Genomic DNA, 25476 nt, shown 5'->3' with positions numbered 1-25476 from the left:
ATAAAAAAGGAAGACGAATAGAAGTTTCCCAGACACTGAGGAAGGGGGTGAAGGAATAGAGAGATGTTGTTGAATAGATTAATAGTCCAGTTTTGCAAGATGAGAAACTCTGGGAAGCCAGCTCCACAACTTTGGGAGTGTGTGTAACATCACGCCATAGCACGGCGTAGAACTAAGACGGTACATCTTATGCTGTGTGTGGAACATCACGCCATAGCACGGCGTAGAACTAAGACGGTACATCTTATGCTGTGTGTGGAACATCACGCCATAGCACGGCGTAGAACTAAGACGGTACATCTTATGCTGTGTGTGTAACATCACGCCATAGCACGGCGTAGAACTAAGACGGTACATCTTATGCTGTGTGTGGAACATCACGCCATAGCACAGCATAGAACTAAGACGGTACATCTTATGCTGTGTGTGGAACATCACGCCATAGCACGGCGTAGAACTAAGACGGTACATCTTATGCTGTGTGTGGAACATCACGCCATAGCACGGCGTAGAACTAAGACGGTACATCTTATGCTGTGTGTGGAACATCACGCCATAGCACGGCGTAGAACTAAGACGGTACATCTTATGCTGTGTGTGGAACATCACGCCATAGCACAGCGTAGAACTAAGACGGTACATCTTATGCTGTGTGTGGAACATCACGCCATAGCACAGCGTAGAACTAAGACGGTACATCTTATGCTGTGTGTGGAACATCACGCCATAGCACAGCGTAGAACTAAGACGGTACATCTTATGCTGTGTGTGGAACATCACGCCATAGCACGGCGTAGAACTAAGACGGTACATCTTATGCTGTGTGTGGAACATCACGCCATAGCACAGCGTAGAACTAAGACGGTACATCTTATGCTGTGTGTGTTTTATCCGGATTCACAAAGAGAAGCACAGCACTGAAACAAAAACTTGACACAGTGTGGAAATGATGAGATCCGCTCACAGTGCGGGGCTTTTTGTTGTTTTGTTTTGTTTTTCTAAACCCAATGTTTAAGTCAGGGCTGGCAAGCAGAGACACCGAGCCTTTGTGTGTCGGCTTTCAAAACATCTCCAACAAAGGTGCAGAACACTTGGAGGACATTAGTGTTCCTTTCCCAGACACAGAAAGAACCCACTAGGGGACCATTGCAAGGGAGGAAAGTGGGCCACAGGACTCCCAGGTGCTCACCAGATATGGCTCGTGTGGTGCTTTCGACTCCTATGAATGTGGTTCATTTGTTCCCCTTTCTCCTCTCTTCATAGTGGCCAGGCTCTCGGCTGTGGAAGCACAGAGCAGGCAGGAGTCCAGGAGGCAGAAGAAGTAAGACTAGAAAGAGAAAACTAGGGGCGGAAGTGGCTGCACATCCCCAGGGCTGGCGAAGGAGTCTCTAATGGACAAACTTCATCTGGGCCTGGAGCTGGGAGCGAGCCGCTCACAGGAGACCCTGACTGTAACCACGTCTCCTTTACAGCCCTGGCCAATCCACAGTAGGGAATGAGCGAATGACAGTTTGCACCATACCACAGTGGGGCTACGTTTCCACGAAGTGTATCTCTACCCCGGCTTGTCTTTGCCCAGCTGGCCTCCAGGGACGTCTAGCTCCCTGTCTGAGGCCACTTTGGGAGGCTGTATTTACACATTTGTATGCCTCTTCTAAGCAACTATGGACCTTTTTTGTTATGGAAAAACTAAACCAGGCCCAATTTTTGATCAACTTCACCTTTCAGGCTCACTCAGGGAAGACAAAATCCATTAAATGCCCCTGCTCTCCTGTGAGAGGCACGGAACCCCCATCGCAGTGAGACGGGAGTTCTTGAGGGGACAGACACGTTTATGTGGATCAGTGTCTGGCTTATTGATGGTGCTTAATAAATATTCGATCATAGCAATCTTAATTACTGGATTACATCATGTCTGTCTTAGGGTAGGAGATAAATAAATAATGCCACCATAATAACGAGGCACTCATGGAAGGCTGCTCAGTTTCAGCTCCCACCACTACACAGGAGGTTTTTAATAAATTTGGGTGTATTTCATATTTCATAAAGAGGTATCTATCTGCTCACTGCAGGTGAACATTTCTGATGATAAGACTTATTTAGTATTAATAAGTGCAAAGCTTCCTGGTTGTTTTACATACTCATGTTCAACTCAACATAGGTCATAGGAGTTCGCCACCAATGCCAGAGGGTGATTAAGTGTGCTACAGTATCCGTACTGCAGGGGGGCGAAAGTGAGCAAACGACATTGGAGCCTAAGCCAGGTCCTCTAAAGACAGAGCCCCAAACTCAGACATCTTCCAGCAGCATTCCAGAAGGTTCTATATGAGAAGAAAAAGAGCAATGGTCAGCAGTAGGGAAAGACCCTGCTTGGTCTAAAGGAGTGACCTTACAAAGCTCCAATGGCCCTCCGCAGGAATAACACCCAGAGGTGTTCAGTCTCCCCCGTAAAAAAGCCAGGAGTACAGCTATAGCCACACAAATGGCTTCATTTCTAAATGCTACTCATCAATCCATGTTTCTCTAAAGTCCACTGCCTGTGACTTTACGGACCTCATCTGGCCCTGCACTGGAGGGGAGATCAGAGGCTAATGCTGAGAACCAGAGCTGCTCCTTCTGTGAACACCTGGACAGACAAGGGCAGGAAAGATCTGAGCCTAGCATCACCCACCGCAGGGTGCAATGGCACTGGTCCTTACCTACCACACTCCCCATGGGATTCCCCGTAGTCTCTCCTGCTCCTCTGCTTCAGGTGGGGAGGCTGGTGAGACTGTGGGTCTCCACTGGGCACCAGGGCATGCTACAGCAACAGGAAGCCATCTACTTGCTTGCCAGCACCATGCTGTACCCGAAAGCCTCATACTGTGGACGGAACTGATTTCAAAATTATATGGAAAACTCTGGAAGATTCCAGAAGCAGAACTGGTTTTCAGGAGCATGGCCTTAAATGCCAGATATCAATCTGGAAGGCAAGATGGTGAGCTGCAAAACCACTTCTTCAAAGAACACACATTCTAACTTTGCCCAACTTTATACTGCAGTTAAGCCAAGTCTGGTCTTCTGGGCACTGAACCAATCAGGAGAATGAGATGGAAACTTCTCTAGTGTCATTCATGGGGTGGGGACAGCCTTGGTGTCCTCCATGTCCCATGCATCTCTGACAGGAAGGTGGATGGATGCTCTGAGCAGTTGTCCATGAACCTGAGAACTTCTCTCCCTCCTGGAGTCCCAGGACCCATAATGCAAAGGCCCCTGCTCTGGAGGAATCCTTGACTGGCCCTCAAGAACAAACAGACAGCACAGGGCTCTTTCACAACACCCCACCCTGCCATGCCTCCATTCTATCACAGTGACATTAGCCACTAACTCTATGTGGTTTTAGCACAAGGACACACGTGGGGTAAAAATTGCAAAAAGCCTCTTGTTACGTGTCTTAATTACTACACTTAAAGTCACCGGCATGGCATAAACACACACACACAAACACACATGCATGCCCAGCTTACAGAACAGTATCTACTGGTTTCAGGTTATTTTTGTATTTAACACAAGACAGCAGAGTATCTGAGTGTGTGTGTGTGTGTGTGTGTGTGTGTGGTGTGCTTTCTTTCTTTCTTTACATGTATATGTAGAGTTTTAAGTTAGCGTACGCAGTCCATTTTTACATGGTTACATAACAGCCCACACTAATGATTTTCTCCCATTTCAGTTTTCTAATTTGGAAGAACAGCCTCAGACAACCACACTCTCAGCTTGGACCTTTAACTGTTTTTGATGTTTGTGGGCTTGCCAATATTTGTAGCGATGTTGGACTCCCTGAAGCCACTTAGTATCAGATAACCCTAAGTGAGGTTACCAGACAGCCTGGAGTCTGCAGGACGGGCCAGGCTGGCCCAGGTGCCACCGTCTCTGCCACGTGGTGAGAGAAACAGACACAACTCTGCCCCATCATGGTCTGCCTGTGTTTCTGGTTCCCTGATTGCCTCTCCTTCCCTGAGCCCTCAGCCCCCACCCATTCACACAGATCGTCTTTTTCTGTCCTCCCCTCTTGGGGAATTTTTCTTTCCTTCTTAATTTCTGGCATTTCAAATGAATGCATACAAATCTCAGAAGACAGGTAAACAAGTGACCAAATTCAGATCTTCTCCTATACCCCAAACCCTGTGTGACTTTGATATCCCAGGCGCCATGAAGTCCCGTATCTGCAGCTCCACCTGCATGCTTCCTGCTACTTTATGCTACTATCACACTTAAAGATTCCTAGAAATTCTTTAATATCAAATCTCTGAGAAGTGTCATTGCTGTGTCTGTGGGAGTCTAGTGTAGACTGGTGTACACATGGTATAGGGTCATTGTTCCTGTCTGCTTTGCTCTAATACTTTGTTATATAAATCTACCGCCTTTACTCATCTAATCATTTCCCTTTTTTTTTGGGGGGGGGATAGGTATTAATTTTTAAGTCAGCAAGGAAAGTCATAGGTTCTGTTACAGCATCTTCATACATACAGGAAACCGGTCTCTCTACCTCCAGATCTTTCCGCAGACATCTTGCTTTCCCTAGCGCATCTTGCTGACTGCAGCCTCATTGTTGTGCTTAGTACTTTTCTCTACCTGTGTCCACCAAGGGTGGGGTTGTTAAACTAGACTTGGGGGCTTCTTCTAAGGACGGCAAGAATCCTCACTGGTTTCCATAGGCAGCCTCCTCATGGGCAGAGGTTCCACTGGTGTCTGATGATCTAGAATACTTCATTTCCACCCACCCATCATTAGGGGAACTTTCCTTCACCCATCGCTTGTGGCTTCGAACCATTTGATACAGTTCAGGTGCAGGTCAGGCTATGCCTGCTGCCTTGCCCCATTTTTCAGAAGGGTAAGTCGATTCCTGTGTCTTTAAGGGCATGGAGGGCTGTATGAATAGCCCCTTTTCTTCCAATCATTATGAACTAATCACTTTAAAGACATTTGATTCTTTTTTTTTTACTTTTATATTTTTTATTTATTTCTTTTTTAATTAAAATTTCCACCTGCTCCCCGTTTCCCATTTCCCTCCCCTCCTCCCAAATATTGCCCCCTCCCCCCACTTCCCTCCCCCTATCCCCACTCCTCTTCTCCTCCCCCCACTCCATTCCCCCTCCCTCTCGATACTGAAGAGCAGTCCAAATTCCGTGCCCTGCGGGAAGACCAAGGTCCTTCTATCTACGTCCAGAAAGGTGAGCGTCCAAACAGGCTAAGCTCCCACAAAGCCAGTTCATGTGTTAGGATCGAAACCTAGTGCCATTGTCCTTGGCTTCTCATCAGCCTTCATTGACCGCCATGCTCAGAGAGTCCGGAATCAACCCATGCTTATTCAGTCCCAGACCAGCTGGCCTTGGTGGGCTCCCAATAAATCGGTTCCACTGTCACAGTGGGTGGGTGCATCCCTCGTGGTCCTGATTTTTTGCTCATGTTCTCCCTCCTTCTGCTCCTCATTTGGACCTTAAGAGCTCAGACCGTTGCTCCAAATTGAGACTCTGTCTCTACCTCGATCCATCGCCAGATGAAGGTTCTAAGGTGATATGCAAGATATTCATCAGTATAGGATAGGGTCATTTCAGGTTCCCTCTCCTTAGTTGCCCAAGGTACCAGCTGGGGACATATTCCTGGACACCTGCGAACCCCTCAAGAGTCAAGTCTCTTGCCAACCCTAAGATGGCTCCCTTAGATAGGATATATACTTCGCTGCTCCCGTATCCATCCTTCCTATATCCCAACCATCCCCAATCCCCCGAGCTCCTCCCATCCTCCCCTTCTCATGTTTCTCATCCCATTTCCCCTTTGCCCCATGCCACCTCACCCGCAAGTTCCCAGTTTTTGCCCTGCAATCTTGTCTACTTCCCCTCTCCATGCGGATGACTATATGATTTTCTTTGGGTTCACTTTCTTATTTAACTTCTATAGGATCACACATTATATGCTTAATGTCTTTTATTTATGGCTAGAAACCGATTATGAGTGAGTACATCCCATGTTCCTCTTTTTGGGTCTGGGATACCTCACTCAGGATAGTGTTATTCTTAACCATGTACACAGCGCTGCTTCCTTTCCCAGTGAGAGACTCTTCAAACCAATGCCTCAATTTTTTGATATAATCCTGGGGGATTTTAGATGGCCTGCCTGTCTTTCTGAAGTGACAAAGTGTTCCAAAAGCATGTTTTCTGCTTCATTTATTTCCCTCTTAATTTTTTCTTTTTAAATAAGAAAGGGTGCTTGAAGCAAAAATCTAGGCATAAATCACAAGCATCATTATTATGTCAACTAGAAGATACTTTGCTTTCTTAAAAGAGAGTTATCAGAAGTCACTGCTGATGTTCCAGAAAAGGAATGCAGAGCTTTGCCTGATATTGTCATTTCTTACCATGTTCATCTCCTTTCTCTACTACAAAAAAAAAAAAATAGCCTTGCGTTCTAATGGCATCAGCACGTCCACTGGTGTGCTTCTAAGAACAGCCTAAGATTTTATTTTATATTTGCTCTGATAGGTAGATCCTCATAGATACTAAGCCGAATCACTGTATTTTAAAACCATTTGATGTGTTTCCCCCAACGTGCTACCTACACAGTAAGTTCATTTGTTTCAATTTTGATATGTTTGTTTGTTTGTCTACTGCAGCTAGAAGCAGAACCCAGGTCTATTCACACTGAGCAAACGCTCAATTCTAGGCTAAATCCTAAGCGTCCCCATTTGTTTCACTTCACTGGGACAAATGGCTCCTCGGTTTTCCAGATCTGATGTTTTTTACCTTATTGTTTGAGGCTATTCGTTTATTTCCCAACCACCCTGACTTGAAATAATCACACAGAAACAATATTATTTGCAATACTGTCTGGCCAATAGCTTAAGCATATTGCTAGCTAGCTTGTATATTCTAATCTAACCCATCTCCATTAATCTGTGCATCACCACAAAGTTTCAGCGGACCCCAGCGGAGGTGTCTATCCCCAGCCACAGCTACATGGCTTCTCTTTAACTCTGCCTACTCTTTCTACATATCTCTTCCAGCCTGGCTATATTCTGTTAAGCCACTGACCGAAAGCAGCTTCTTTATTCCTCAACCAATAAAAGCAACAGATAGACAGAAGGACTTTCCACCATTTCCCCTTTTCTGTTTAAATAAAAACAAAGGTTTTAACTTTAACATACTAAAATTACATATAACCAAACAGGTATCGACCAAGAATAATAGTTACAATATTTATATCTACTTTATCTTTTATCATAACTAAGGAAAACTATAATTACAACTATATATTCTTCAACTCCATAAAAGACTCCAGAAGGAGATATATAATACTACCTAAGTTAACAGGAAGTGCATTGTAAGCAACTTCAAAAACTCTAGAATTCACAGAGACATCTCACTGCCTGGACAGTCATCCAAAGTTCTTCTGTAACATTAGGGCATCCAATCTTCAGCCTTCATGCCCATAGTATCTGGCAGACTTTTCCATGAAGCAGAAAATCCAAAGATCTGTTCTGCCTTGTAATGGCAAAGTCCATCAGTTACTTTCTTCTGTGTCTTGTAGAATGTTTTATGAAGCAGGAACCCCAAAGGACCATCTCACCTTTAGGCAAGTTCAGCAGTCATTTTTTTGTGGGTCCTCCATGTCCAGTTTATACAGCATAACATCAAGCAGTCCAGGCAAGAGCAGTTTCTTGCCCAAATGACTAACAAACTCCATAAAGAGCCTCTTCAATGCCCATCTTCCTCTTGAAATAGATTGGTGCTGCCAGGAGCAGATGTGTCTCGTTGTCATGAAAAGTCTAAGTTCTTAAAACACTTTAAATATCATATTCTGAAGATCTCTGAAAGATTTGAAAATACCTATCTAACTGAAATATATCTTTATATCTAGAAAATCTAACTAACATGACTAGAAGCTTGACTATTATAGATGATTATCTATTAACCTATATTTCTTAAGTATACATTACATTTTTAAATGAGCTGCACAAACACAATACCTTAATCAAGAGAAGGAATATATAAGTAATAAAATTGAACTAAAACTTGTATCAATAGACCAAGATCCATACCAATGCAAATTATTAATCTCTATAGCATATCCCCCTTTAAATGTAAATAAACATTTATAAACAATCCTTTAGGGAATTTGGGCATAGTTGTCTCCAAACTGCTTCCTGCTTTTTGTTGGACAAAGTATTTGGGGATTCACAGAGACCTTTTGAGGGGTCTTGGTTCATTAAACCACTTTAGTCTGGAAGGGTTCCACAGATTCTCATCCTCTGTGGACACAAAAGAAGAGCCATTTTTCCAAAGCAACAAATCCTTAGACCCAAAGATTGAAGTCATAATACTTTTAAAATACATATATTGGTTTAGCTTAGCAGCCCATACAATGAAATATCTCTCTGTACTTAACTCATTCATAGTCAAAAATTTCAAAGAAAACACATAATAATATGCATAATCCAGACTCTCTGTACATGGCTTATTTTTCTTACTCTATTACTTTTTCTACAAGTTTAATATTTATTTTACTATCTTTACTCCTTTAATCTATGACTGTCTGTATTATTTTATATTTTATTTACTGTCTCTATACTCTTTTTCTTCTCTCTACCAAGCCTACATACATTTTTTAAACACACTGTGTCTTATTTAGAGGTTTTTCATGTATGAATCTGTCCTATTGTACATCTGAAATCCTTTTCTGTCCAGGAGCACTTCTAAAAATGCTAAGTGGTATTAGTAGGACTAAGGCTGCTTTGCCCAGTCCAACATGGCAGAGGTTTGTTCAGTGCAAGCCATGTTCACAGACCCATTTTCAGGCACACAGCTGGTCTATGTTGCCATTAGGCAAACTGTAGCACTCTGCTCACAAGCCCCATGTAAACATTCCATTGCTGTACCTCCCAAAAGAGTCAGAGTTGCTTGTGCAACTAGCACGAACGAGGAAGACTTCTTAAAGGAACCATGCAGTTTTTGCGGCTACTGCTGAGTCAGGAAGCCTTCTCTTAAAAGAATTGTTCCTCTGCTTACTTCTAACAAACAGAGCCCACCAGAGAAAATGTTGCTACCAAAAGCCATGCTTAACTCTGTTCTTTTGTGTCTAGAATTCCTTTTTAAGATTTCTCAGGTTTTATGTGAATTTAGCTGGCACATGTTGGCATGTCAATTTATAAAAATATAAAAATATTTAGCACATAATTTTTACGCTAAATATAAATATATTTAGCGTAAAAAATTTAGTGTATAATTCCATAAAGTATTTTCATGTCTCCAAACTAAAGGTACCCAAGAAAGGGCAGCTTCTGAGCTGTCTAACTTCCATCCCTCTCCCCTCACCCTGTCCCATTCCTTCTCCACTGGTAACCACTTCTGGTTGTTGTCTATTTATGACGTCCTTTTAGAATAACAACAAAAGTGTCATTCATTCACAGCCCCCTCCTTGAATTGATAATAAACCACATTTCTCTCCCTTGTCCTCAGGATTAGAAGCTACAAGGACAGAGAGGAGGCCTTTATCTCTCTCTACAGTTAGTACTCCAAGGCAAAGAGGTATGCAGCTTCTTGATAATTCCTCAGCACGAACTCCTAAGGTTGCCATTCACAGCAGATCTGCCATCACCCTAACTAGGACATAGCCAGAGCAGTCATTATGACAAATAATGTCATGACCTGGCTTCCCTAGCCATGATTTAATGCCAGTGTAAACTCATGTTCTGTCTCATTAGATACTTGCAGATATCTGGAGGCACCAAGTGGAGAAGGAATCAAAGCAGGTGCCTAGGTTGGTCAGCGGTTGGCGGCCTGAGAAGAAATGCCTTAAACCTCTGAGGTCAAAAACTACAGTGCTGGTAGCTTGGCTATGAAGAGCCCTGGGAGCTTCTCAAGGGCTCTGCAAAGACTGTAGAGGTGAGAAGTGGAAAGATCAGGGCAAAGTGTTCTACGCAGAGAACCTACTGGGAACAAAGGATCCGAGGCAGGGGAGAGGTTAAAAACAATCCTGTCTCCATAGAAATGGGTGACAGTCAGTTAGACAGTGACTTTTCTCTCTATAGTTTTCTGCAGAACAGAGCTGAAATACCTGTGGGAGCAGCCAACGCTCACCTATGCTTTGTGGTCCATGCCTCATGTGCAGCAGCCTTGGATGCTATAAGATCAGTTTTGTACCAGCTGCGTGGAAGCAAGGTCTAACAATAGGTTTTTTTTTTTAAATCCACAATATCCCAAGTATGATGTTCCCCAACTTACAATGACCTTATGGTCCAACAAGCACACGGTAAGCCAAAAATTCATCAGATGCAAAACAACAAGCTTCAACATGCACAGTCATGTGGGGTGCTCCTTTCATGACTGGCTGAGAAGTACAAATTCTTGTCCCTGCCCAGCACCTCCACAATAGTGAGACCAGATGCTACTAACCTGGAGGAGATCAGCATTCATACCACCAGATACACGCCTTGTTGTCACAGATATAAACTGGAAAACTCCAAGCAGGGTCATTGTACATTGTAGATCATTTATATTAGCATCACAATGTGAAGGACACAGGACATGACTGAAGTCTTATGTGTCACGGGAATCTCTCTCTTTCTCTCTCTCTCGCTCACACACACACGCTCACACACACACACACACACACACACACATACTTCACAAACGTTCGTTGTAAAGTCCTTACCAAGGAACCCTGGAGGTTAAGCCTCGGGGAGGCTGTCCCACCCTCAAGCCAACACGTCCCTCCAAAGATGACAAGCCCCAGCTATGTCCAGGCAGGAAGAGCAGCAACCCCGTGGAAGAGTTCTTAGCCACATGGGTCTACTGTTTTCAGACTGTGAGATACTAACGGAGCCCTCATTCTGAGTTTAGCAAGCAGTCAGCATCTCTCTACATCCACACAGATCCATGTCCTGAAAGACTATTAGAGTCTGAATCTGAAAGGTGCCACATGGGCTCATGTTTTGAGCATTCTAGCCCAGCTGTTTGGTGTGTCTTGACCCCACCCCCAGGCCTGAGCTGGGATCAAACCTAGGGCCTCATACAGGCTAGGTACTTACTTCCTTTCTTCATCTTTTTATTTTAATTTTGAGACAGCAGCTCACTAAGTTGCCTAAGCTGGCCTTGAACTCACTCTGCAACCCAGGCAGGCCTTAAACTTGTGAACCTGTTGCCTAAGCTTTACAGGCTTGCACCAACAAGCCCAGTTGTGGCACAACTCAAAAGGCTATGGAGCCTTTAGGAGGTGTGACCCAGCTATTCTTCACTACGGGCAGGGTGAGTGTCCCTTTTTCTTATCTCCTCCTGAAGCTCTGGGATTGAGAACTCACTAGTGTAAGGACATTGAATGGTACAAGGCACAATGCAAGTGTTCTGTATGGGCTGGCTAGCTTTTCATTTTGTTATCAAGCCAGGAAGATGCCTCAGGCTCCTGAAGACATTGACAGAAATGATTCCCAAGGAAAGCTTGGTGCTGGCAAAGAAATGTCTTCTATGTCCAGGTCACAGGGGTAGAAGAATTGGGTGAGTTACCTCCTGATCTTTGCAGGGATGTGAGCTTCAAATAACCAGAGCCAGAAATCAGCTACAAGAGCCACCCTGCACTGCCCTCAGTCCCTGCTTTTGAACATGTCTAGTTATACACGTATAGCACAGGTTAAAACTGATGACAGGTGAAGCTAGTGACCATCATATGCATCAAGGCCACAGCTCGGCCATTTTTCCTCCTGCCATTAAGCAGCACTCTGTCCTGCTGTGTTTCTGAGGCCTGCTGAGTGTGTCCTTGCAGGGGCGGGACATAGTAGCACACTGCCTGAGGACAACTTTATTTATGTTCCTCTGAACGGACAAGCAGGCCTTGTTTTTCTAGACCATTCAGAGCACGGTGGCTCACATAGCGCCCATGAGTCTACATTTAGAATGGTGTCTTCATCCACATTCTTTCCATGCAGCTCATGGCTCCTGGGCTGGAAGACAGTGGTCACTTCTTCTCAGCCAGGAATCATGCGGGCTCTGGGCTACGGAGACCCTGTGTTCTTGATCCAAAGTCTAACTGTTGTCTTTGCCGGGAGTGGTCTGTGTCAGCGTGCCCACAGTAACGAAAGCAGATGTGGGATCATGGCTTGCCAAAGGTGGAACTTTCCTGGGGGCAACTGAGTTCTGGAGTGGAGAACAGTGGCCTGGTTAGCTTGCTAGGCGGTTCCTGCTAGGCAGATTCTCTACTGTTCTCTCCCAACACAGCTGACGAAGCTGCCCGTCACTCCCTGGACCGCCAAAAATGCCCCAAGTCTCTTGTCAGTCCGTTACTTCAAGCAAACAGTATCAACTCTTGCCTGGGAGCACAGATCACCATTTCCATGATCCCAAACCAGACATGAGGTCATGCTGGCCACCTGTGAGGCATTAAGAGTAAGCTGGGAAGAGCGACACGGAAGACGACAGCGAAGAGAGCTGAGAAATCAGAAGCCCCACTGAACGGTTCAGTTCTTGTTACTCACCCAAAACAAATTCCACGTAGAATGAGGTCTCGCAGTGCACTTGCCTAAAGCTGGGATGAAGTGACTCTAGCCACATATAGACAACTCGGAACTGACTAGATTTGTTTGCATATGTAATAGGAGAAAACAATTGCTAAAATATCAAATTTATGATTTCTTGGGTATTGTTTAAGAGAAAGCTCTATTTTTTAAAAAAGTAAGTTGGCTTAAGTTTTAAGAAAACTAATAAGTAATAATTTAGATGGTTGAGGCTGTCACAAAAAAATCATGTAACAATAATAGATAAGTGGCTAACATTTGGGAAATGTGACAGTGCAATTATACATGCATCAGCGCTCCTCTGACAGAGCAGTGGGTACTCTTTCCGGTTTAGGAAAAGGAAAACAGAGGTTTAGCACGGAGGAGTGATTTGGGTTGTGTCAGAGAGCTAGGAATTAATGGATTCAGGGCTTCCCGGGTCTGTGCAATGCTTTCACTCCCATTTCAAGTTGTTGTTTGTCTTGGGTGGGATGGATAACATTGAAAGGTCTTTTTCAAACCATCTCTAAATGCTGGACCAGGAAAAGTACAGCCTTGCCCACCTTCAGAGCCTGATATTCACGACTAAGGTTCAAGGCTGGAACAGAGGTGACTGCCCTTGAGGTGCCCACAGAGTCAGGACAGGCAGTCCACAAATAGATCCAGGGGTATAGTGCTCTAGGGCTCCCCCAGGGCATTGAGCTCTGCATGGAGCCAGATATCTGACTGGACAGGACAACTTGAAGCCTTTGGACCACAGATCAAGGGAGCTTAGAAGGGGGCTTTAGGCAAAAGGGAAGAAATTCTTGTATTGAATCCTGGCAGTAATTGAGCTTACACAGGACCCGCTTGGGGAGGACAAGGAGGGCAAGAGACTAGCATGGCAGAGGCTGAAGGAAGCAGATGGCCGAGGGCCACTTAGAGGTAGAGCAGAAGACCCCGGGCCAATCTAGGATGCAATCCATAGAGAAGGCAGGTGTGACCTCATCTGGGGACTTTGAAGTGGGGGAGGCACCCTTCCCAGAGAAGGAAAGGGGAGACCTGGGCTGACAGGAAAGATTTGTCATTGGTACTCAGGTCTTGCAAACTCCAGGGCCAAGCTGTCAAGTGGACACTTACCTTCTTCTCCCCTGGTTAGTTCACATCCTTCTGCACCTCTCCCCCTTGAAACCCAGCCCAGCCTTCCCCCAGCCTGTGGCTGGCCAGATTCTTTTGCTCCAAAAGCACGGCAGAGTACAGCTCCTTACTCGAGGAATGCAGGCTGTGGTTGTCCAGAGCCGATGATGAAACAAGCTATTTCTGCTCTAGGACATCAGCAGGCCTCCGCGGCTGACTTTAGGGCACACACTATCATGTTCTTAACGTTTCTTGAGACAAGTGTTTTCCTTCCCACTTGGAGACACTTTTATTCGAATCTAGGCTCTGGGGTAGCTTTAGAGACCATTCCGAACTGAAGCTGGAATCGTGGTGAGGGTCCAACTGAATCGGCAAACAGTTTTCATTCCCCCAGTTATCTATCACTCGTGGCTGATCTGGATGTAAAAATAGCCTCTGAGGCTGTTTGTTTAATCTGACTGTTACTTGACACCACGCGGGTGTTGCAGAGCAGACTGTTTGCCTCTTCCCCACCAAGAACACCATTTGGTTTCCCCAGGCCAGTCTCTGGGTAAGCTTCTGGGCTTTCCATATCTAGCAGCTTCTGGCCACTGATTTTGCTCAAGTGGGTAACTTGGGTGAGACGCAGGCAGTCTGAGCGTTGAATCCTCATTCCTCTCCTCTCCGGGCAGCGTGGCTAAGGAGGACAGAAGTTTGGACAACTGAGCAGCGCCGGGTACCCTCCAGATCCTGGGAAGGCCTGTGGAACAAGCAGCTGGGACGCACGTGGAGAACGGAAGGTACAGTCTGCACACTCGCCTGCTCCTTGGCACGGTCAAGGGAGTCTTAAGCGGATAGTGGAAGGGGTGTCTGCTTGGGGAGGGCTGCAAGTGTTGAGGTGTGCAGGATGGCATCTGCAGGAGAAGAGCACACTGAGGGCTCGGGCTCTCGGGGGCTGAGTGTGCTTTGTGGACCATGAACAGAAGATTTAGGGCATGTGTGTGTGACTTTGTCCTCCCACATCTCTGTCAGGGTACTCAGCTTCTCCACGGCAGAGCGCGCACGTGCTCGCGTGTCTGTCTGATCCTTGTGCTGCCGAACAGGACCACCAGGGTCCCAGGTTTTACAGCAGAGTTGAAGGAGATGACTCCCTTGTCACTCCCAGCTATAACAGAGAGAGACGCTGGCTTATGGGACACTTTCTGGCACTCTGAGTGATAGGCTTTGAAAGCACATGGGTCTCCAACACAAAGCCCTTAGCAGACTGCCTGTCCTCATGCACCCCAGGGAGCCCAACCAGATTCCCTAGGAGTCAGGCTTGCCCAATGGAAAGCCATCTTTTTTCTTTTCTTTCTTTTTGCTTTCATTTTTTTCTTTCTTCCTTTCTTTTTGATGGAGAAGAATTAGTGATGAGAATACTTTTGAGTATAAACATATGAGAATGTAATAGAATTAAGAATTATTACTCAGTACTTTAAACTGCCTCAGTAAACCCAGGAATCAGATGTGCACGTCCAGCCCTGGGAAACAGTGCTGACTGAATGCTCTGTGACTGGGAGCCTGGATTTGTAAATAAAGCTCCGTTGGCACACAGCCCAGCGCCTTCATTTGCATACAGCCAGGCTGCTTTTACACACCTGCCCAGGCCGTGCAGCGTGAAAACACGAAATCAACTGTGTGATCTTTTACAGAAAAAGGTTGCTGACTTGCCCACGGGGCAAGTGCTCCTGGAGTCAAGTAGAATAGTAACCCACACACACCCACAACAGCAATGCAGCTCATGCAAGCGAGTCTAAATTCAGTAGTTCACCCCGAAACAAAAAAAACAAAAAGACATGGAGGTAGGAAGCTTGAAGCTGGAGGAAGGAGTCAGCTGGGACGGGAGAGTAACGAGAGAGGGCAAAGGGGGTAGGAGTAATGGAAATACACTATACCTTGTCAATGGGTAAAAAACTAAAAACAAATTTAGGAAGAATAAAGAAAAGTTTGAGAGTAGGGCAGTGAGGGCCAGCAACTGGCGGGTCATGAAATCTCCTCTCCTAGGCCTGTTTGTCAGGGTAACACCGGAAGTGTTCGATTTTGCCCTGTAGGGCTGAGGGTTACCTTAGCCTCAGAGTCACCACCAGTCGTGTGGAGCATCCGTGTGGCCAGCTGACCAGAGAGGACTGTGCTTATTGGGGATTTATAAATAGCCATCTTTGGGTGACTCGAGTCCAACCCGTGTCTGCCTCTGCATCTTTGGGCTGGGAGTAAGGGTTGCCCGCTTTTTTGGTGACCAGAAGCTGGTAGGAATGGGAGCAAATGCTCACACTAAAGAGGAAGGGGCGTGGGGTGATGGGAGGCTGGATCATTGAGGTAGAGGGAACTGTGAGGTGACAGGAAAGGCAAGAGGCAGCCTTCTGGCCTCAGAGGAAGAGTCCATCTCTTTGGCTGACTGCCTTTTCTCAGCAAGTATCTGTGCTTCCTGCCTCTCTGCTCTTGTCCCTGACTAACAGGGGGAAACCCCGTGTTCTGAAATAGCTTACTCCTCCAGTCATAGGCAGTCTCAGTAACAGCCCTGCCCGTGACGCCAAGGCTAGGCTGCCTTACTTGCTGCTTTTGCTGCTTTGTGTGGTTTTAGTCTGCGTGTGCAGGGTTACTGGTGAGGAGTGGGGGGGGGGGCTTTAAGGGAATGTCCTGGGGGAAGGTGAACAGGACTGGCAACCCCTAGGAAGATCCAAGCAGGCTAGAGTATGTAAGCCTTGTTTCTATTGGTGGATTTAATCTGTAGACCCGTGATTCATTTTCATTTGTTTGTGGTTCCTGCTATTTTTTGTTTTAAAACATAGACTGTCCTTGAACTCCTAATCCTCTGTCTCTATCTCCAAAGTGCCAAGTTCTGAGGGTACTGGAATGTCCAACCATACCAAGCTCCAAGTGCCTCTGGGCCTCTGCTTGGTTCCCAGGGGCTTACATGACTTGAGCCGGTATGAGTGGCTGGAGGGGAAACCAAACGATCAATGGAGGTCAGAGATCAGAACCCAACGGGGAAACTGTGGGGTACACACCAGTACTGAGGCACATCACACAATGTGAGCCACAGGGCCAGTGTGCAGCGTAGCTGTATGTGGTATAGTCGTGCAGTATGAGCATATATAGCCTTCTGGAGTCGGGGAAAAGTGGAGCACAGTCTTGGCTTGAGGAGCAGCCTCAAGTGGCAGATGGAGCTGAGGTGAGCCAAAACACATTCTGATCTGGGCCTGTGTAAGTTGACCTTAGAGGAATCTGACAGCGAAAGAGTTTGAAGAACCCAACAAGTATCAGCGTGGCTTCTCTAAGGACTTGAGAGACAGTGTTCTCAGCTCCCCAGGGTCCAGCTCAGACAGGATGTGGACCCAGGAAGGGCTCCCAAGAAACAGTTCACAGTTCTCACACTAAGCTCCAACGGGACTCCCAGGCTCTTGTCAGCCTCATGCGGTCCTTTTTTTCTTTGCGAGGGCCCCTTCTTCAGAAACTGACTGGCTGGGGGAGACAATTACCACCTCAGCCATTTCACATCTTAAAGCCTTTGCCCAAAGGAAGGAGGGGGTGCAGGCACTCAGCTGATGCATCTAGAAGCAGGGTTTCTGAAGCAGCTCAGATCTTCCCCAGCCTCTCCCTGTGGTGACTGTTTTCACACCTGGTGCTGCTGAGCCCCACCCTTTGAGGAGCAGGTGACATTGGAGCAGACCCTTGACTGGATCTGAGACGACCAAGGTGACATGCAGCATTGTGTTTTGGGGGTCAAAACCTGGGGCTTGGCAGCTCTACCAAGCTAGGCCTGACCACCTGTCCTCAATATGCCAACTAGAGAGACGTGCTGTGAAGAGATTCAGTCCACGTGACCACATTGGAAAGAGCAACACAGAGTCCCAGAGATCCCCAAAGCTGTCTTGGGGGATGCTAATATGAAGTTTAAATGTAAACACTATGTGCATGCCCAGCTAGCTCAGTTAGTGGAGCAAGAAACTCCTAAATTAGCCGGGCGGTGGTGGCGCACACCTTTAATCCCAGCACTTGGGAGGCAGAGGCAGGCGGATCTCCATAAATTCAAGACCAGCCTGGTCTACAAGAGCTAGTTCCAGGACAGGCTCCAAAGCTACAGAGAAACCCTGTCTTGAAAAACCAAAAACCAAATAAAAAGAAAGAAAAAAAGAAACTCCTAAGTTTAAAGATAAGAATTAAAATCATTGACCAGTGTGATAGGCAGTCTATGTGGTCATAAATCTCCATGAGAGAGCAGATTCTCCTTTGGCTGGCGCCAGGCTTTAGTCCTTCCCTTCGACTCGCATGAGCTTTCTGGGGAAATTTCAATTCCCTAGAGACCTTTGTTTCTCCATCCTAATTTCCAAAGAAAGGGCAGAGGTGCCTTTCTCTTTAGATCGGCTTCGCTCCTGCTAATGTTATTACAGCACCAACAGCTAACGCCTGTCCCCAGTCTGGCCTTGTCTGACTCTCACAGGACGGAGGGCCCAAGTGCTCCAAAATTCAAAGACATAGGCCTACACCCTATCCTCAGCTCCCACCGAACAGCCTTCATGCAGTGACTAGCTACATGTTCCCAACAGATAAGGCCTTAGCATGTCTGGATTTGTGGTTGAGGTCACCTAGCATGATGAGTCCTAGGATCTCCTTCAGAGATGCAGACATTGAGGCTTAGAGAGGTTAAATAACTTGGCCAAGACTGTACAGCTATTGCAGCAATGATAGAATCAGACCAGAGAAAGCCGATGGAGGAGATCCCCAAGACCAGGGAAGCCTCGGGAGCTCTGGTTGGCCCCAGTTCAGTGACGGAGTTCTCAACCATTCTGTCTCCTTGTATTTTGGGGAAAAGCACAGCCCTCCCAGTGACTCTAATGACTGAGAGTAAGCCTGGATTAACCAAGTTACCAATGACCATGCTGTCTCTGCTTCACACACACAAGAACTACTTCATTTTCACAGTGACCACAAGAGGCAGGCATGTTCCATGTATCATGTATGAAGAAACTAAGGCACAGAGAAGGGGTTGTTTGTTTGTTTGCTTTGTCATTGGTTGAGGGTCACACACAGCTAGTTCAGCTAGGATCCAAGTCCAAGGGCATCTGGAGTCCATCCATGTTCTTCCTATTGGGTTATTCTGGCCCTGTGTGGGGATTAGAAGTGTTGGGAACGACACTGAGTGAGCACTCACTGTGTGCTTTATGGGTGTGAGCTCCTCTGACACACTTGGCATTCCGTTGGTGAATGCGATTTCTATCACTAAATAGGAAATTTCTTCCTGGCACTGTGCTCCAAGACCCCACGGTCCCCGCCATAGTCCACTCAGGTTAGCCTCTGAAAAATACACAAATGGCTTATAAACAACACAGTCCTCGCAGCTGCAAAGTCTGAGGTGAAGGCACCAGGCCTGCCCAAGAACCGAATCCTCACATATAGTTTCCCCCAGGTCTCCCTGTGATGCTGCAGTTTCCTCCAGGTCTCCCCGAGGTCCTCAGTTCCCCCTCCTCAGTCTCCCCATGGTCCTGCAGTTCCCACCAGGTCTCCCCATGATCCTGCAGTTTTCCCCTAGGTCTCTCTCCCCACGGTCCTGCAGTTCCTGCCAGGTCTCCCCATGATCCTGCAATTTCCTCCAGGTCTCCCCATGATCCTACAGTTTCCCCTTGTTCTCTCCACAACCTCCTAGGGAGCTGACAATTGCTGCAGTTGATCGGGCAGATGCTCAGAGGGGTGAGGTAGAGCAGCCAGGTGACTCGTCAAGTTCTCGCAGGACTGAGAGGTGGAAGCACTGAAGAGCTTTGAGTCTGACTCTTGACCTCTACTTCCTGTTCCTGACCTTAAGGAAGTCCTTCAACCTCTCTGAGCCTCAGTTTCTACATCTGAAAAATTTTGACACCAAACCTACCTAACCTTCTAATTGGAACTCCGAACAAGGTCATATATTTGAAGTGTGTGGTGAGGATCAGGAGTTAAATCAAATTCAAGGACAAATGGCCTTGGAGTGCTGTGCTTAGTGAGCATCCCAGGGTACGGATGATCGGTGATGACTGCCCTCTCTCTCCTATGCATCTCTGCTGCATCACCCATTTCCTGGGTGAAGCAATTGTCCTCCAAGAGGGTGTGAAAGGCTCTCTGGCTCCCCTTTGCTTCCCTGAAGAGGTACTGCCTGAGCCAGCTGCTCTATCTGACCTGGAACACTCTAGATTCTTTCAGGGGTTCCACCTCACCTTGTCTGGCTGTCTTCTGGGAGCTAGAAAAGGATGATTGCTGGGTAGTGACCTAGTCCCAATATAGCCGCAAGCCTCTCCTAAGGGACCATCACCATTTGCATCAACTGTGCTGTAAAAAGGCACCTGGGTGAGCAAGGTTCTATGGGGTGGGACCCCCTCTATACAATCTCTGTAGAGTCAAAGTGGGTCCCATGAGTGCCATAATGTTGGGGTTGCCAGCAAGCCAGTACCAAATAAGGATCAGAGGAGTAGCAGTTTGGGTAAAATATGTTGTCTTCTGAAACGGTAATCTAGAGAGGTAGTGTCGCTGTCTTTATAGTATACTACAGGGTTTCAGGGTTTTTTAGAGTCTGGTGAGTGGGTGCAGGGAGCAGAAGGACATCCTGTAGCCAGAGGTCCAAAATCAGCTCTTAGGAAACTCAAGTGCAAAATCGGAGCACAGAGCACGAGGGGCAGAATGGCACTGAGTCATGGTGCTTGGGCTAAGTGGACGTCCCAGAAGCTGCTGGAGATGTCCACATGCAATGTGCACGTGGCAGGAGCCTCCCCCCGACAGTACCAGGTCCAAACCCCACACGGTCAGATGCTATGCCTCTCTAGACTTCACATTCCCTACCTATAAATAAGAGAAAGTCCTGTCATGTGTTGTTGTTGTATTAAATGACAATAAACATTGATGATATTGGGCCATACAGTGCTAATCTAATGCCAGGTGCACAGCCAGTGGGAATGTCCCCCATCTATCCATTCATTCCATTGACAAGTAAGAGTCTTGTCCCTATGCTAGCACAGGCACTGTGGGGACAGTGAGCATGCAAGCCTGTGCATAGACTACCAACAGGGGAAGCCTGCTCCTTCCCAGTGAAACGTGTCTGACCTTGCCGGTTACGGGGCTGGGAACTCAGGGTTCCAGTCCCCACTCAGATGAACATCACTATAAACAGAGTTAGTGTGAACTGTTTTACAGTGACAGTTAGGAGCTATGTCCAGAATGACACTGTCGTAGAGCCAGGCAACTAGTCCTTCCTATGGCCGAGATCCACCCCTGCTGCTGCTTTCCAGTGTCCGTTCCTGAATTCTGTGAATCCGGGGCAGGACGCCCACGGAGAAGGTGGAAGGGGAGCATCGACGAATGTGAAAAGGGCCAGATACCACCCCCAGGGGACTGCAGTGTCTGCAGTGGCCAGGTCAAGCAGCCCCTCTAGGAGTGCCTCCACAGTGTACCCAGCATTAAGCCCACACCTCAGAGAGGAAGCTCCTAGTTCTAAGAGAGTGGTTCTCAACCTCCCTAATGCTGCAACCCTTTAGTACAGCTCCTCTTGTTGTGGTGACCCCAACCATAAAATTATTTCTTTGCTGTTTCATAACTGTAATTTTGCTCCTTTTGTAAATCGTCATATAAATATCTGTGTTTCCTGATGGTCTTAGGTGACCCCTGTAAAAGGGTCATTTAACCCCAGAGGGTCTGTGACCCACAGGTTGAGAACTACTGCTCTGAGGGGCTATGACCCACAGGTTGAGAACCACTGCTTGAGGCTTGCTATCTCTTAGTCATAGTTATGTTGGTTTGCGGACTTACATAACACCAGGCTTACATAACACGGAATCTTGGTGTGAGCCAAGATCCCATGTAGAGGCCTGTACCGGTGGACCTTGTGTGTCTTAGAAGCTGTGTGGCCCTCCTCTGGTGGCTACCCTGGCGTTGGGCATGGCCCTGAAGTTTGGGTGAGGGGCAAAGTGATCAGGTCCTCTTTGGAAAATACTGGTTGATCAACACTCTCCACAGTTCCGACAAAAGCACAAGGAAGGGGGTCACAGAAGGTCCAGAGCGCTTCTGCTCCCATCTCGGGTACTAGTATCACTGCTTCTATAAAGAGACCTCGGAGTCTGAAGGGAATGGAGGCCCCTAAGGCTTGGCACCTGCATCTGCCAACACAGTGGCAAGGCCAGTGCAGGAAGAATACAGAAACTCTGCTCTGGCCAAGTCTACCAGGCACCCAGAGGAGTGGCATCTAGAGCCGCCCTGCCTGAGGTGGGCAAGAGCAGCGTAAAAGTGCAGCTGCTGGCTGGAGGGTAAGTGTCCACAAGTGAGACTTTACTCCAACAGCAAACACAGCTGGAGCCTCCTGGGATTCAGAAGGATTTCTGAGTCCCCTACCCTTGCAAAGCCTGCTGTGCACACCTGGTCCCAACTCTGCCTTGGGGACATCAGGCTGGCATCAGGAAATGAGCCAGTGCCTATGCCCTAGAGAGCCAGCCAATAAACACGGTTCGGCCTGCCATGGTCATCAGAGATCCAGGGCAGAAGCTGGAAAGGGACAGGCTGCTGGAAACCCCTCAATCTTAGTGTTCCCTTCTTTTCCCCTAACCTCTCATTTCTCTTGAGACTGTATCCTCCCTTGGGTCTGTGATGCCCAGAATCAGTTTTCTCAACTCCCGGTTAGATTCCTAGAGACTCAGCCCTGGGTCTAGGCAATGATTAACCCAGACTGAATGAACTCCTGGCAGGCTGAACTGCGTGAAGAAAACGCCTCTGCCCCAGGCTATCCCCATCAACAACAGGCCTCAGGCAGCAGGAGAGACCACACACTTAAAGTCAGTACCTAGTGTCTGTTAACTTCTGGGCAACTGCTGTCTTCATCTGAAATCCCAGCAGTGTGTTGGGTGCTTAGCTGCTGTAGGGCTGAGAGACCCCTTCGTGGGGGATGTGGTTAGTGAAAGAGTCACACCTCAGCTAAGCCAGTGCTACTGTTGGGACCTGGTACAAACACTGCCTCCCAGGGCTGGGGAAAGCAGCAGCAAGCAGTGGCGTACTTCACCAGAATACTGGGTCAGCTTGAGAGCTCTTGACTTTCATTACCAATCTCCCAGCTTGAGGATTACTCAAATCAGCCCAAGCCTTGAATAGTACAGTTAGTTTGATTTCCGTTGTTGTGATTAACACCATGATTAAAGGCAACTTGGAGAGGAAAGGGGCTGTTTCTCCTTACAACTCTTGGGTCACAGCCTGTCAGTGTGGAAATCAGGGCAAGGACTCATGGCAGGAGCCTGGAGGAAGGAGCTGAAGCACAGAGGGATGTTGCTCACTGGCTTGCTCAGCCTACTTTCTTATACAACTTAAGACCACCTGACTAGGGTGGCACCGCCACCGTCCTGCATAAATCATTATTCAAGCCAGTCTGATGGAAGCATTTTCTCAAATGAGGTTTCCTCCTCCCAGATGACTACCGTGTATCCAGTTGACCAAAAAAAAAAAAAAAAAAAAAAAAAAAATCAGCACATCTAACAAATGTGAGATCCAGGGAACCAAACTGGCAAATGTGGATGCAGATATACAACGATTCTTCTACTAATCAAAGGTCTGCTGTTATACACATAAGTGATAACATCAGAAAGCAAGAGACAGAGACCAGTCTAATGACATCCAGAGTACAAAGCCACCCTCCCACTATTCTCTATCCCACAGTGAGAGGACTCTGATCTCAGATCAGCCCTTCCCAGGCTTTGCCTCCAGCACCATTTACAAAGAGCATAGTAAGTACTGAACCAGCACTAATGGGACTGACGCATGAAAAAAAAACTTGAGGCTCCATTCATGGCTTTTCTCGGCAGAGCCTAAATCTCTGGTTTTCAAAAGCTAAAGGGATGACAAGACACAGCCATTGTGACGTTGTGACGTTAGGCTGATGGTGGAGGAGAATCACCGTGGCTCCAGAGAGGTGGACCCCTAAGGCTAAAGACAAGGTGCTATTCCACTCCAGAACCCAGGAGCCTTGAGCAGGGCCACGCAAGAACCCTGGAAGCCTCCCTCTCCCCAGTATAAGATGGAGAGGAAATCCACCCTACCGAGTCCTGTCAGTGATTCAGTAAAGATAGGTGCATACAGGGATGCCTTAGGTCTCCCGTCTTGTAAACACCCTGCTTGCCCCATCTTCTATCCTCCCGTGAAGGAGACAACCTAAAGAATCCAATTTGGCCATTTCATTTTTTCTACTATGGACTGGATGTTTATGTACCCCAAAATTTGCATGTTGAAATTTCAATTCCCTATGGACTAGTGTTCAGAGTCAGGCCTGTGAGAGATAATTTAGTTAGGAGGGTAGAGTCCTTATGAGTGCCCTTAAAAGAGGAGACCAGAGAGACCTTTCCAATGTCATTGCCATCCCTGTGTGTGTATTCAAAAGCCAGGAATGAAGACAGCATGTCTTCCAGCGCCTTAAACCTGAACTTCCCGATGTAAGGGCGTCAGTGTTGGTGCTTAAAGCACCCATGTGGTTCTTCTGTCATAACAGCCAAGTCAACAAAGACAGCCCCCTACAAGTGTATAGAACATAAACAAAGGCCTCTAAAGAGCAGGGCTGTCGAGTGTTGCGCAGAGCCCAAGAGCCTCACCAAAGGCTGAGCAGTGAGTTGTGGCCCCGAGTGAGGGACTGGGAGGGGCTGGGAGAGGCTGGGGGAGGTTGCGTGTTCATTTACGACTGGAACAAGGCTTTGGGCCTGGGCACAGACCAGGGAAATGTCATTTCAGTGCTCCAAATGGCTCCTTGTGGTATGTGCGAGCTGATACCTCCAAACACCACCCCAAAGCCCAGCAAGAGGCATCAATTCCAATCTCCTAGGGCCTTCTGGGTGTGATAGAGTCAACCCGCCATCTCTCCTCGTTTCCTGCTTCCCTTACTCAGAACGAAAAACGCCATTCAATTAAGGCCATTACATCCTCCCTAAGACAACGGGCTTGAAAACCACACCACAGCAAGTGGTCAGACTGGTGGTGGGACAAACCCCAGAGGCCTCCTGTGGCGAGCAGCAAGCCAGGGAGCAGAAGACAGCAGCACCATGTTGGCCCTGGGCCAATGGAGACGGCTCCAGGCCTAAATAGACAGAGTCCAATACCAAGGTCCCAGAGCACTGAGCTTTCTCCAAACAGAGGGACCCATGTCCCCAGCCCTATTAGAACTTCTATTCATGTGACTTCCATGAGAAAAAAAAAAAAAAAGGCTAAGATGCCCAGGAAAGGGAAATGAACACCCCGCTCCATCCCTTTTCTCCACCCATGCCTTCAGTTCTTCCCTGAGTCCTATCTCCCAGGAGTCCGGAATAGCAAGGAAACCTCCCAGCATGCATCCACCGGAGCCTGAGCCCCATGTTCTGAGTTCCATGCTGTAGAAAACACAGAGGAGAGCAGTGTTAACTGGAGCTGAATCCCAGCCTGCATTCTTCCTCTCCTTTACGAACTGTCTGATACTTAGAAGTATTCTGTACCCTCCGAGCCTTCTTTCTGCACCTCTACAGTGCTGACAAGGTCTAGTAAGCCTCCTCAAAACAGTCCTAAGAATCAACTAAGATAATGGGTGCCGAAGAGAGCCAAGAACCACGGGGTGATGTGCAGGAGTAGCCGTGAGGTCTCTCTGTCATTTTAGGGCTGATGCCACACTGGCTTCCTCTGATTGTCATCCACTTTGGGTGCTAAGAACTGGAAAACCCGTTGCCAGACTGAAAAACCAAGAGGGCAGTGGGATTCCAACTTCAGGGTAATTTTGGTATAATTATTCCCCACGTATCCGTACTTTCATTTTAGAAGGTGTTTACTGGCTGTCTGAAATTCCATTTCACCAATCATGCCGTACTTTAAATTTG

General features: G+C 47.2%; 1 protein-coding gene across 2 annotated transcripts in view; it reads left to right on the top strand.

Annotated features, from left to right (window-relative positions):
- C5H10orf71 (chromosome 5 C10orf71 homolog) overlaps positions 1-25476 on the top strand; it is a 50582-nt gene that overhangs the window by 10888 nt on the left and 14218 nt on the right. Inside the window, exon 2 of one of the 2 annotated variants that reach the window (XM_057769176.1) lies at positions 14305-14412. The gene's annotated coding sequence lies outside the window, so the exon portion shown is untranslated. Of the gene's footprint in view, positions 1-14194; positions 14413-25476 lie in introns of those variants that run through there. The other variant, XM_057769175.1, reaches the window with a different exon arrangement.

This window comes from Chionomys nivalis, chromosome 5, assembly GCF_950005125.1.
Source record: "Chionomys nivalis chromosome 5, mChiNiv1.1, whole genome shotgun sequence".
NCBI lineage: Eukaryota > Metazoa > Chordata > Mammalia > Rodentia > Cricetidae > Chionomys > Chionomys nivalis.
The sequence above is the reverse complement of the archived record's forward strand: the minus strand, read 5'-3'. Positions and strand labels throughout refer to the sequence as shown.